Below are 14975 nucleotides of genomic sequence, written 5' to 3'. Positions count from 1 at the left end.
AAAGCTACTTTATGAGGATAGAAGTCTTGAGTTCAATTATTTCTTTTTGTTGAGCTAATTAGATTAATTTTTGAAAGGGGGAGGATTTTTTTTAAATATAACATTATCATTCATTCCCGCACTTCATCGACATCTTCAACAACTTTTCTTCAAAAAGCCATAACTTCTTCATCCAGAAGCCATTTTCAGAGCCGTTTTTTTTAATCAACCTATTTTTTGAGATCTTTCCATTGGAACACTTATTTTCAGCATCTACAACTTTAGTTTATGTTAAAATGGAAAGTCCATGCCAAGTTATTCTTAACAGCACCAACTACTTCCAATGGTGGTCCTAGATTGTGGATTTACTTAGAAGTAAAGGTCTTTACAGAATAGCCTCAGGCCAAGAAACCAAAATGAAAGATGAAGATAAGGCAGCGAAATGGGAAAATAGGCAAGATCAGGCACGTGGGTTGATAGGGATGTCTATTTCTCCAGACCTTAGATTCCATATTGCAAAACTTGATACTCCTAATGAAGCAATGAAACAAATCACTAAAGTTTTTGGAATTAAAAATGAACTTAGAGCCCATCAACTTGAAAATGAGTTGCTTACATTGGACCCCAATAATTTTTCTTCCATTGAAGATTTTTTGTCCAAGTTCAAGACCCTTAGACTTCTCTTGGAAGGTGTTAAGGTTAAGAAAGAAGATGGTAACCTTATCTATTCCATTCTTATGAAGTTGGGACCAGCCTACTTTGTGTTTGTTTCCACCTTCCATTCTATAAGAGAAGCCTTCATTTCTCAAGGACAAGACTACAAGTCCCCTTCCTTTGATTCCTTTTGTGATTCTTTAATAAGAGAACAAGAAAAACTCATACACCTTGGTCTTCTTAATCTTGGAAAGAAAGCCTTAGTTGCCCAGCAGCAACCAAATTCAAAGAATCTTAAGAAGCTGTATCCTAAAAGGAATGGTCCTAAACCAAACAAGGGTCCTAAGCAATTTCAGCCTCAAAATGAAAAATCATTTCAACAAAATGATTAGGCAAATATAAACAAATGGAAGAAGACCGATAGACATTGCCACTTTTGTAATCGAGATGGCCACTTAGAATCCAAATGCTTTAAGAAGATGGAAGCCTTGGAAGCAGCAATGAAGAAGCATAACATACATTTGGAGCACTCTTCAACTTCAACTTCATCTTTAGGAATAGCACTTTCTTCATGTGGTTGTGAAACATCTCGGTCTGGATATGCACTAAATGTATCTTCTTCTTCTAATTCTCATGAATGGCTCATTGATTCTAGAGCTTCTTATCACATGGCCAAAAACAAAGCCATGTTTTCTTCTTTAAATGACTGTAACACCAAAAATATATATGTTGGTCATGATAGATCTCTTAGTGTTGTAGGGACTGGAACTGTTCATATAGACAATGGTCAATTTAATGATGTATTCTGTGTTCCAACCTTATCCTGCAACCTTCTATCTGTATATCAGATAAATCATCCAGGTGAAGGTAAAATCGTTGAATTTTCACCTCACAATGTTGTAATTAAGGATCTAAGAGATCCTAGACAGGTTTTAGCTACTGGCATTGCTGATGATTCTATAAGGTTGTATAAGTTTAACAACTTTAGGTCATTAAATATTCCCTCAGTATTTGTTGCTCATAATGATGAAGTGCGCAAACTTTGGCATGTGCGATTTGGTCACTTAAACTATCGCTCCCTTCAGAATCTATGTAAAGAAAATATGGTGACAGGTCTTCCAATGATATCTTGCAAAGATGGTGTTTGTTCCGGATGTGTACTTGGAAAACATCATCGGGATAGTTTTGAAAAATGTGCCTCTTGGCATGCCTCAGCCTCTTTCCAGCTTGTGCATACTAATTTATGTGGTCCACTTCCAGTTGTTTCATTCTCTAGCTACAAGTATTTCTTAACTTTCATCGATGATTTCTCCAGACGCACTTGGGTATACTTCTTAAAACTCAAGAGTGAAGTATTTAACATGTTCTTGGCCTTTAAGGCCTTTGTTTAAAAACAATCTCGAGATCAAATTCTTAAGCTAAGATCTGATAATGGCGGAGAATATGTTAACAAAAAATTCATCAAATTTTGCACTAAGAATGGAATTCAAATGCAACATACTGTTCCATATACTCCACAACAAAATGGTGTAGCTGAAAGGAAGAATCGCACCTTAAATGAAATGGCTAATTGTATGCTTCAATTTAAAGGACTTAGTATTAATTTTTGGGCAGAAGCAATTAACTGTGCAAATTACATAATAAATTGCACTCCTACTAAGGTTTTAAAGAATATCACTCCAGAAGAAGCATGGAGCTTAATTAAACCAAATGTAAGTCACTTTCGTGTTTTTGGAAGTGAAGCATGGGCCCATATTCCAGATGAGAAACATAAAGCTTTAGAACCTAAGAGTGAAAAATTTATTTTTGTTGGATATTATGAAGATGTCAAAGGATATAGACTTATTCCACTTAAGTCCAAAAATGTTATCATAAGAAGAGATGTAAATTTTGCTGAAAATATATTGGCCTACCAGCCTAGTTCGGCAGTTGTGCCACCTCTCTCTATCTCTTCTATTTTTGAAAATATTTCTTCTTCAGATGATGAAAGCGAGGATGACAATCCTCCCCCACCTTCTCAGGATCCTCCTTCATCTCCTCAGCTTCCAAAATGGGTCCATGCTACTCGGGATGCAGCAAGTGCTCTTGTCGGTGATCCTACAAATCGGCGGCATACACGTTCTCAGTTCGATAGAGCCTCTTCTTTACTGGGTCAAGCTTCAGCGAATTATGATCATGACACCTTTGCAGAAGCTTCAGGCCATCTAGATTGGGATGCAGCTATGAATGAAGAATATCATTCATTATTGGAAAATGATACATGGGATCTTGTTCCTCTACCAAAGGGATGAAAACTTGTTAGATGCAAATGGGTTTACAGAACCAAGTATGGACCAGATGGAAAAGTTGATAAACATAAAGCTCATCTTGTTGCTAAGGGTTTTTCACAAGTTGAAGGCATTGACTATACTGAAACCTTCTCCCCTGTTGCCAAAATGAACTCTATCCGCCTTGTTCTTTCCCTTGTTGCCTCTTTCAAATGGGAAGTCCGTTAGATGGATGTTAAATCTGCCTTCTTGCATGGGGACTTGCATGAAGAAATATATATGGAACAACCTACTGGCTTTATACAAACAAACTCTAGCCTTGTATGTTGGCTTAAGAAATCACTTTATGGTCTCAAGCAATCTCCTCAGGCTTGGTATGCCAAAATGGATAGTTTTCTTTTAGAAAATGGCTTTTCTAGGTGTGATTCTGACATCACTGTCTACACCAAGAAAGTGGGCAAGTCTCTTATTATTCTTGTTCTTATGTTGATGATCTTATCCTTACTGGTAGTGATCCCAACATTATAAACCATGTGAAGTCTAGCCTCAAAAAGAAGTTTGAAATGACAAACTTAGGACATTTGCATTATTTTCTTGGTCTTCAAGTCTTGCAATCCAAGGAAGGTATTTCCATTTCCCAGTCTAAGTATGTCTGTGATCTTCTACGCCATTTTCACATGGAATAATGTAAGCCAACCCCTTCTCCCTTTTAGTCTGGAGCCAAACTTTCAATCACTTGTACTTCCTCTGAAGTTGGTGCTACCTTATATCATCAACTTGTAGGAAAAATTTTGTATCTGACCCATAATCGTCCTAACCTTTCCATTGTTGTTGGCCTTATTGCTCAGTTTATGCAAAAACCACCAGAAAGTCATTGGAAAGTAGCTAAGAGAATACTTCGTTATGTTCAAGGTACAGTTCAGTTTGGGATTCATTATAGTACAAAAGCATCTCCTTTATTGGTTGGTTTCACTGATTCCAATTGGGCTGGTGACTCTGATGATTGGAAGTCTACTGCAAGTTATGTGTTCACTCTTGGTTCAGAACCTATTACATGGGCTTGCAAGAAACAAAGTGCCATTTCTCTTTCTTCAACAGAAGTATAATATCGTGGTGTCGTAGAAGCTAGTAAGGAGGCCCTGTGGCTTCGTCAGATCTTGTCAGAGTTTGGATTTCAACAGCAGCATCCGACTACACTTTGGTGTGATAATCAAAGTTCCATTCAACTATGCAAAGATCCAGTCCAACATCAGTGCAGCGAACACATTGAACTACACATGCACTTCATTAAAAAGCTCATTCATGACCATGTTCTTGAAGTGCAATATTGTTCAACAGATGATCAAGTTGCAAACATCTTTACAAAGGCTCTCATAGAGGAAAAGTTTACTAAACTTCGATTTATGGTTGGAGTTTAGGAAGTTGTCACTAAGGGGGGATTGGCTCTAGTGCCTCCTTGCTTCTCCTATTATGTCATATTTGTACATCCTTCAATCTTATCCCAAGTTGTTCTTAAGCGGGGATGTTAGGATATTCCAATGCATAGGAAAGAGTTAAGTATAACTTGGTCTAGTGTAGAGTTAGGTAAAGTGTGTTTCTTTAATATGTACTTTTGTAACTTACAATCTGACGGTCACGATATGTAGTGATCTGACATTTCATTCTCTCCTCAGTATTACTGACACTTGATCCGTGGCTTAACACCCGATTGGTCCATGATCTCTATTTAAAGAGCATGGAGGGTCATTTGTAGGGTTACTGTTCATGAGAGAAGCTTATGTAAATGTTCATTCTTTTATTAATAAATTGCCTGAAGTGGCCGCGTTGGCTCAAGCCGTGGACCTTTTCCCTCTTTGAGGGTTTTAACCACATCAACAATATTGGTGTATTGTTTTGTGATCTGTTTGTGAGCGGTGTCCTTTGGTGTTCTGTCTGAGGAACGTACCCTGTAAATTCCTACAAATTATGTATACTATGATCATTCGAATACGGCATCAGTGCTATGCTATAGCAACCGTGCAACCACTCGGATGGTTGTTGGTAGATTCAGAGATTCACTTTCAGGCTGCATGCAGGCTATGGACATAGATCCCAACTTTGTGAAAGTCCGACTTAGAGCTGCAAGGTGAGACAATTTCCCTTGCCATGGCTATTGGCTATAATTGCTCTTTGCTACTGATTGTATAAGTTTTGTGTGACTTACTGACTATTAAAATTCTGACATTCTCTTTTAAGTCTTTAATAATTGACTTTAATGGAAGAGAAATTTATGACCATAAATTTTCTAAAAATTGTCATTCACAGATGTTAAAAGATATCTTTCGATTTCCATACAATGTTCCCACAAAATTCTTCATAATGTTTCATATTTTTTGACTCAAACAACAATGACTGTCACCAAAATCTTCACAATATTATAGATAGTTTGACAAAACAATCATGAATTTCACAAAATTCTCCCCACAATTTTCACAAAACTCTCCACAATGTTGTGGATGATTTGACTAAAATAACCATAAATTTCCCAAAAAAGTATCCACAAGTATAAAAAACATCTTTGAATTCCCCAGAACATCCCCTAGAATTTCTCCAAAGTTTTATCATCTTTGAATTCCCCAGAACATCCCCTAGAATTTCTCCAAAGTTTTCTCAGAAACTTGGAAAACAAAAAACAATGCATTTACAGCAACCAAAATGAATACTCCCACAGATTGATCCTGAAACCAAAAACTGAGGAGAAATATTTGATACACAACAATGAAGCTGTTAGATCCTAGATTGACCTCGGGCTAAAGGGAGGCAATCCTAGGATAACCACAAACCAAGATTAACCTGGTAGCTAGCCTACCAGGTTGGGAGAGGGCTCTCTCCTTGTGAATTTCAGTCAAGATGACTGAATCAAATATGGATTTTATGCTAGGTATAGTAGCTCAGAGGATTTTATTGGATTTTTTTTGGGTCGAAACAACAAGAGAAGGGATGATTTGGACTATGGAATCGATGTCAGTTTCTGCCGACAAACCTGGGGAAAATTAAGTGCCATGTTCAGCCAAGTGAAGATTATAAATGTGAGAAGTATAGGGGAGAAAGCCCGCTGCCCTATGGGCATCAGATAAAGGATGAATCTGCAACAACAACTTTAGATGAAAGGGAATCACGAGGTTGCTCAACAGAGCATCTAGACAAGGATGAATTCTGCTAAGACAACCATTACAACTAATAGCAAAATCATCATGAAAGGAAAATTATTACGGATGAATTCCTAACATATCACTTAGATAATGTTGTACCAAGGTAGACAAAACATAATGCGTAAATGAATTACAGGAAAAACATACTAAACATCAGCACCGTGATGAATCCCAAATCCAAAGGGCAAAAGACTGCTTTATTAAAATGATATTTAGGAAAACAATTTACACAAAGCCAAGATAGCGTCTCTGCTGCAAAAATCAAACCTCTACACTATGAAATTCATAAAATTTATACATTTAGATCATCCCTGTATTAAGGGAATTGAGCTCAACCATCTTCTTCAAAATAGAATCAGTTGCATTAAACTTGGACCGAATTTCTCAAAATACATGTTGAAGTTGAACTCGTATATCCTAAACCAAAGCACCTGTTACAAAACTGAAAGAGGTTTTTGTAGATAATCTTATGATGGAGAAAAACCTCTCTCAAATTCTAGAAATTCATTTCCAATTTCTCAGAATCTGTGCCACAAAATAATCTCTAAAATAGAAAATCATTAAAAACTTAAATATGTCAAAATGAGCTGTAAATATCTAGTCATATATTCAAATTCATGACACTTGTGAATAAACTGAAAGAGGTTTTTTTTATATGGCTCGTGGTTAACAAAAAATTCCTTGGGATTTTCAAAATTACTTTCCATCTGTTGTAAAATGGCACCGCGCTAAAATGACTAAAGCAGTAAAAATATGAAAAATTTGCTTTGTTTTAATGTAGGCTCCAAATATCACTGCATATCTCCCACATAGTAGCACATGTGCATCAACTGAAGGATTTTTTTTTTATTTGGTATGTGATGAACAAAAACCTCTTTCACTTTTAAAAAATTCCTTACCATTATTTCAGAAACTGATCTTGTAGTAAACTTGTCGTTGTGTGCAGCAACTGGCCTCAAAACATCCATAACCAAGAATCACTCATTCATTTTGATCATATATTCTGATCCAGAAACTAGTTACGGGAGTGTGATATACCATTGGAAATATTTTTTCTGAGCTTCTTCTGATGGAAATAATTAGGATATCATTTACATTGAAGATCATGTGCAAAACATCTCTAAAAACCAGACATAGTAAGAGCCCATTTTGATCCCTAGTGATAGGCTATGAAGACTGGAACTAACATCAGCCTTATTGGGGATGGAAGCTCCTTGGAGGTGTCAAGAACACCATAGACCAAGTGCCACATCCATTGGGCAATACGGTTAAACAACTACAAACTTAAAACAACTCATACCAATACAAACATACACATACTACAACCTGTATATAACAAATACCGGAAATTGAAATGTTGCCTTTGGAAGCTTATTTATTTACACAAACCTCTGAAAAATCAATGGTTCAAGTGATTTTGCAATGCCATATCAGCCATTCAAGTAACTGTGACAAAGATTTTGCTTGGAAATGCTTGAACCAGGACACAACTGGAAATTCTACCAGCAATATATACCGATAGTACCTCTGGCTCTGTAAAAGGCAACCTGGTTTTTCTTTCAACTTAAAAATATATTCCATATATGCTGCTATGGGATCATAGAAACCAGATTCTATCTGCTGCCCCAGCTCATTAACATATGCTCTTGTCTAGAGATTGTCACATCCTCATTGTAAATCATAACATCCTTCAATCCAACCGTCCAAGGGTAGCCTTATCTTTTCTTCTCTGGGAGGAGGGAGAGTTTCCAAGAACTGTTTAGGGTCTTGGAATTCATGTGATTTAATTTGAACATCCAATAATTCAATTTTGTTTTCCAATCTTTCAACCATTAAGCCAAGAAAACAATATTTATTCTCAGGTGTGAGTCGGGGGGATTTCAAGCTAAGAAACAATGATGTTAAAAAACTCTCATCAATCTGAAAGTTTTCTATCTCATCCCTTAAAATCAATAACACTTCACTAGATAACGGATTTGCCACATACCCTGTCATCGGTGATTACCATCAACATTTCTGAAAACTGGATTCTTTGGCAGTGAAGTTGAAGCTCAGGATCTTGAACATTGGAGTCATCAGGTAGATGATTTCAACTTTCATATCTATCTGACTGATGTCCACCATCAGCAATCAGATCTGCAACTTAAATGATCTTTCCCAGAGAAGATCTGTCATCTCTTCCCCAGTGTGGTCACCACTATGTTAGAGCCTAGATTGACCTTAGGCTGAAGGGAGGCAATCTTAGGATAACCACAAATCAAACTTAACTTGGTAGCTAGCCCTACCAGGTCAGTAGAGGGCTCTCTCCTTGTGAATTTCAGTCAATATGACTGAATCAAATATGGATTTTAGGCTTGGTATAGTAGCTCAAAGGATTTGATTGGATTTTTTTGGGTCGAAACAGCAAGAGAAAGGATGATTTGGACTATGGAATCGATGTCTGTTTTTGCCGGCAAACCTGGGGCAAATTAAGTGCCATGATCAGCCAAGTGAAGATTGTAAATGTGAGAAGTATAGGGGAGAAAGCCCACTGCCCTACAGGCATCAGACAAAGGATGAATCTGCAACAACAACTTTAGATGAAAGAGAATCATGAGGTTGCTCAACAGAGCATCTAGCCAAGGATGAATTCTGCTAAGACAACCATTATAACTAACAACAAAATCATCATGAAAGGAGCATCATTACAGATGAATTCCTAAAATATCACTTAGATAATGCTGTAACAAGGCAGAAAAAACATAATGTGTAAATGAATTACAAGAAAAACATACTAAACATCAGCACCGTGATGAATCCCAGATCCAAAGGGCAAAAGACTGCTTTATTAAGATGATATTCAGGAAAAAAATTTACACAAAGCCAAGACAGCCTATCTGCCACAAAAATCAAACCTCTACACTATGAAATTCATAAAATTTATACATTTAGCTCATCCCTGTATTAAGGGAATTGAGCTCAACCATCTTCTTAAAAATAGAATCAGTTACATTAAACTTGGATTGAATTTCTGAAAATAGGTGTTGAAGATGAACTCGTATATCCTAAACCATAGCACCTGTTACAAAAATAAAAGAGGTTTTTGTATATAGGGTCATGTTGGAGAAAATCTCTGTCAAATTCTAGAAATTCATTTCTAGTTGCTCGGAATCTATGCCACAAAATCATCTCTAAAACAAAAAATCATTAAAAACCTAAATCTATCAAAATGAGCTGTAAATATCTAGTCACATATTCAAATTCATGACACCTGTGAATAAACTGAAACATTTTTTTGTTATATGTCTCGTGGTTAACGAAAACCTCCTTGGGTTTTTCAAAATTACTTTCCATATGTTGTAAAATGGCACCGCACTAAAATGGCTGAAACAATAAAAATATGAAAAATTTGCTTTGTTTTAATGTAGGCTCCAAATATCACTATGTATCTCCCACATAGTAGCACCTGTGCATAAACTAAAGGAGGTTTTTGTTATTTGGTATGCGATGGACAAAAACCTCTTTCACTTTTGAAAAATTCCTGACCATTATTTTAGAAACTAATCTTGTAGTAAACTTTTCATTGTGTGCAACAACTGACCTCAAAACATCCATAACCAAGAATCATTCATTCATTTCGATCATATCTTCTGATCTCGAAACCGGTTACGAGAGTGTGATATACCATTGGAAATATTTTTCTGAGCTTCTTCTGAAGGAAATACTTAGGATATGATTTGCACTGAAGATCATGTGCAAAACATCTCTGAAAACTAGACATTAGTAAGAGCCCATTTTGATCCCTCGTGATAGGCTGCAAAGACTGGAACTAATAGAACCTACAGATCCTCCATGGGAGGTTCCAAGATTGGATCAAAAACATTAATTGCAGGATCAAGTGTTGCAATAAAAGAAATCAAGGATTTGGTGAAACCCCTGGCTGATTCTCTCATCCTCTACGTGCTTGTCTCCAACAATTTAATTATAGGACCATCCATAACATTCAGAGATGACGAATATCTAGCACTTTTCCTTCTGTCTGATATTCTATGCTCACTCTTTCTCAATTAACATTTTCCAATGCCTTTTTCAAGCTTTCAATCTCAGAATTCTTCTATGCAATCGGAATATGGGCTGCGTGTAACTTTGCATAAGAGGTTTTTAGATGAGATACAGAGGAAAATGTCTCCTTAAATAGGTTGTCCATGGCCCTTATTCTGTGAACCAAACTTTCATGATCAGAAACTATACCATCTGCTTGGTTTATCATAAGATCTTTCTCATTTTCCTTCAATGACTTTGATGCTACATCCTTGGAAGCCTCTGGGTTAAATCCTTCACAACCCAAATTGTATTGATATAATCTTACGGGCTCAATAATGCTGCCTCTTGCTGGTTTCAGGCAGGACCCTTTTGTCTTTTGGACAAAGTGGGTAAAACGGAACCTGTTGTGAGCACATTTTATCAGAGGTTGGGCACAAAATTCTCAGTAGAGAGCTCAATATGGGTTGGAGCTCTCAAGAATGTAATTAATATTCCACTTTCTAAATCTAGTTAACGTCTTGTTGTGCTGGGTTGTAAGTAATGTAATTAATATTTCTTAAGTTCAACGGTTGCATTTAGTTAAGAGCTGATAGAGCAATTCCATTATTGTTTTTTTTGCTTTTAGTTTTTCTAGCCTTTATGTACAAACATTCTTCTTTCCTTCACTACAATGAAATGAGATTACATTATTCTGCTATTTCTATTCCTTCACTACCATGAAATGAGATTAAATTAGTTTGCTATTTTTATCGAATTCACATATTTGGTACATTTAAAAGGAATTTCCTCAACATCCTTTGCCTTACCATAATTGAATGGAATTCAAGATTCTAAAAGTGTTTTCATAATGACATGGATTAAAGAATATTCTTTCTGGTTTCTAGAAGATTTGGCAAAATTATGTATACTCTGATCATTCAAACAGGGGGAATCAAGCATATGCAGAAGGAGATTTTTCTAAAGCTGAAGAATATGATACTCAAGGGATAAGTTGCATCTTGCCAAGTGAGAAGTCATAAAGCCATATCAGGGCATCAATGCTATGCTATAACAACCGTGCAGCCACTTGGATGGCTATTGGTAGATTCAGAGATGCACTTTCAGGCTGCATGCAGGCTATGGACATAGATCCCAACTTTGTGAAAGTCCGACTTAGAGCTACAAGGTGAGACAATTTCCCTTGCAATGGCTATTGGCTATAATTTCTTTTTGCTACTGATTGTATAAGTTTTGTGTGACTTACTGACTATTAAAATTCTGACATTCTCTTTTAAGTCTTTAATAATTGACTTTAATGGAAGAGCAATTTATGACCATAAATTTTCTAAAAATTGTCATTCATAGATGTTAAAAGATATCTTTCGATTTCCATACAATGTTCCCACATAATTCTTCATAATGTTGCAGATTGTTTGACTAAAACAACAATGACTGTCACCAAAATCTTCACAATATTGTAGATAGTTTGACAAAACAATCATGAATTTCACAAAATTCTCCCCACAATTTTCACAAAACTCTCCACAATGTTGTGGATGATTTGACTAAAATAACCAATTTCCAAAAATGTATCCACAAGTATAAAAAAACATTTTTTAATTCCATAGAACATCCCCTGGAATTTCTCCAAAGTTTTATCATCTTTGAATTCCATAGAACATCCCCTGGAATTTCTCCAAAGTTTTCTCAGAAACTTGGAAAACAAAACACAATGCATTTACAACAACCAAAATGAATACTCCCACAGATTGATCCTGAAACCAAAAACTAAGGAGAAATATTTGATACACAACAATGAACCTACATATCCTCCATGGGAGGTGCCGAGAGCGGATCAAAAACATTAATTGCAACATCAAGTGTTGCAGTCATTACATAGACCTGGAATCTCACTATGGCCTTCTTGCCAACCCTAAAACCTGGCATCACTGTAAACCCTACAATTGTAGGGTTTGGCTTCTCAGGAAGCTGCAGGACATTACCTTCACTTGCAACAATATTGTCAACATCATGATTCATATTCACAGAATTCAAGTTATCCATGTAGGAACTCTCGAAATCCACCCCTTCCATTGACATGAAAGATAGACAGAGGCGGGTCAAAAGAAAATGCAAGCCTGTGAACCAACTACACAAACTTGGCAAATTTGAGGAATAGGTTGTAAAATAGGCTATAAAATTGGCTCCTGGGGTGGAGTCCCCTACCTATCTGGTGCCTGTGCTCCAAATTGCCAAAGAAGGATTCTTCCATCCTAGGATGCACTACATTGAGAAATTTCTTCATACAAAATTTCCAAACAAGTTGTCTGGTGTGAGATGGACTCCAGCTCTGATGGCTCCATGTTTTGCATGTCCAAAAACTGTCTGAAACAATCATTTTTGTGCTTCTCAGGATCTATAATGGACGACAGGCTCCCAGTCAAATAGAAATTCTCATTCTCAAATCCACTGAACATTCTCATGCAGACATAGGATTGAAATGCCAGCTTTTTGTGGCTTTCCATGGTGTAGTTTATGCCTGGTTCTATGTTGTTAACTGCTGCATCTAGATCCCACTCAGCAGATTTCATCAGAGAAATCAGGGATTTGGTGAAACCCCTAGTTGATTCTCTCATCTTCTGCATGCTTGTCTCCAACAATTTAATTGTAGGACCATCCCCAACATTCAGAGATGACGAATCTCTAGCACTTTTCCTTTTGTCTGATCTTCTATGCTCACCCTTTCTCAGTTAACATTTTCCAATGCCTTTTTCAAGCTTTCAATCTTAGAATTCTTCTATGCAATCTCAATCTGGAGAGCCCTTGTTGAAGTCTCCTCATAGCTTAACCCAATCTGGTTCTCAGAACCACTTGAGTCTCCATTGGAAATATTTTGCTTATAATATTGCTTCAGTTCTGAGAGCTTTTTCATTTCCCTGATCACCTCCTTATCAGCCACCTGTAGCTTCTCTGTGTCATAAGGAATATGGGTTGTATGTAACTTTGCACAAGAGGTTTTCAGATGAGACACAGTGGAAAATTCCTCCTTCAATAGGTCTTTGAAGGCCCTTATTTTGTGGATCAGACTTTCATGATCAGAAACTATACCATCTACTTGGTTTATCAGAAGCTCTTTCTCATTTTCCTTCAATGACTCTGATGCTACATCCTTGGAAGCCTCTGGGTTAAATCCTTCACAACCCAAATTGTACTGATATAATCTTGCAAGCTCAATAACATTGCCTCTAGCTGGTTTCAGGCAGGACCATTTTGTCTTCTAGACAAAGTGGGTAAAATGGTAACCTGCTATAGAGCACATTTGATCAGTGGCTGGGCACAAAATTCTCAGAAGAGAGCTCAATATGGGGTGGAGCTTTCAAGAATGTAATTAATATTCCACTTTCTAATTTTAGTTAACGTTTTGTTGTTTTGGGCGGTAAGTAATGTAATCAATATTTCTTAAGTTCAACGGTTGCATTTAGTTAAGAGCTGATAGAGAAATTCCTGCGATGAGATTTTTTTCATAGTGGTTTCCTTCATTGTTCAAGGTGGATTTAACAATCACAATCTCTCCTTGGAAATATGTGATGGTTTCTTAAGGACTCCAACCACTGTTGGATTGTGGATCGAAAACACAAATAACAGCAAAAGTTGAATGGTTACAATTTTGGTTGACACTTTTGTTCCATATAATGGTGATCAATTAGTTACAACAGAGCGTTGTGGGTACATAGTCTTAGAAATACATCTTAACAACGAAGGTTTTGAATAAAATGACGATCTAGCATATGTAAACAATGCTGTTGTTTTTGTCTTGACCTGATTTGGTCCAATAACAACAAAGCCTTTTGTAATTCCTTTTGTGACCACATCAAACCAAAGAATATGTCAGATTATAATATTATTATTATTTTAGAACATGCGTGGTGGTGTTACATCCTACTTACCTCTATGACCACTGGATACTTTTTGAAGTTTCCTTGTGTTTTGTGTGTATCTTAATTATATTTGAAGTTTCCAGAATTGATGTTTATGATAATTTAAGTTTCCAGAATTGATGTTTATGGTAATTGAGCTTTTGGAATTTTCTTTGTGTTTTGTGTGTATCTTAATTATATTTGAGGTTTCCATAATTTATGTTTATGGTAATTGGTCTTTTGGTTTATTTTAGTTTTATATCTATATATATATATATATATATATATATATATATATATATATATATATATATATATATATATATATATATATATATATATATATATATATATATATATATATATATATATATATATATATATATATATATATAGATATGTGTATATATATATATATATATATATATATATATATATATATATGTATATATATATATATATATATATATGTATATATATATATATATATATATATATATATATGTATATATATATATATATATATTTTAGATAGTTTTGTATATAAATAAACATTGAGTTCTGTGCTTTCTCATAAAAATAACTAATATTGTTATATAAATTTTATCAGTTAAATTGTTTTTTACATAATTAATTATTTATATTTTATTTTTCAATTCAGATTATTTTTTGGATTACCATTTATATATTGATATCTAAATTATCATTGTGAAGAAATGTAAAAGCTTTTATGTGTTATAAATAAAGAGAATAAAATGATATGCAATTTTTCTTTTCATTTCATGGGTCAATGCAGTGGGTATAACTGCATTCTCTACATTCTAAGGCATCTGCAGCTGAGATGGTAGTTGGCATGAATGATAGGTCGATTATAAAATTTCCTGATTCCATACAATCTTCCCACTTTTCCTCTGCCCCACTGCACCCCACCTGCAACCGCCCCTCCACGTAATCCTCCTTCTCTT

General features: G+C 35.6%; 1 pseudogene; it reads right to left on the bottom strand.

Annotated features, from left to right (window-relative positions):
• Positions 1–11914: 11914 nt before the first annotated feature.
• LOC149229961 (protein GRAVITROPIC IN THE LIGHT 1 pseudogene) lies at positions 11915–12570 on the bottom strand (annotated as a pseudogene).
• Between the last annotated feature and the right edge of the window lie 2405 nt (positions 12571–14975).

The sequence above is a fragment of the Pinus tabuliformis genome, chromosome J (assembly GCF_031772625.1).
Source record: "Pinus tabuliformis cultivar Carrire ecotype Pingquan chromosome J, CPIR1, whole genome shotgun sequence".
Taxonomy (NCBI): Eukaryota; Viridiplantae; Streptophyta; class Pinopsida; order Pinales; family Pinaceae; genus Pinus; species Pinus tabuliformis.
This window is presented reverse-complemented; position numbering and strand designations above follow the sequence as displayed.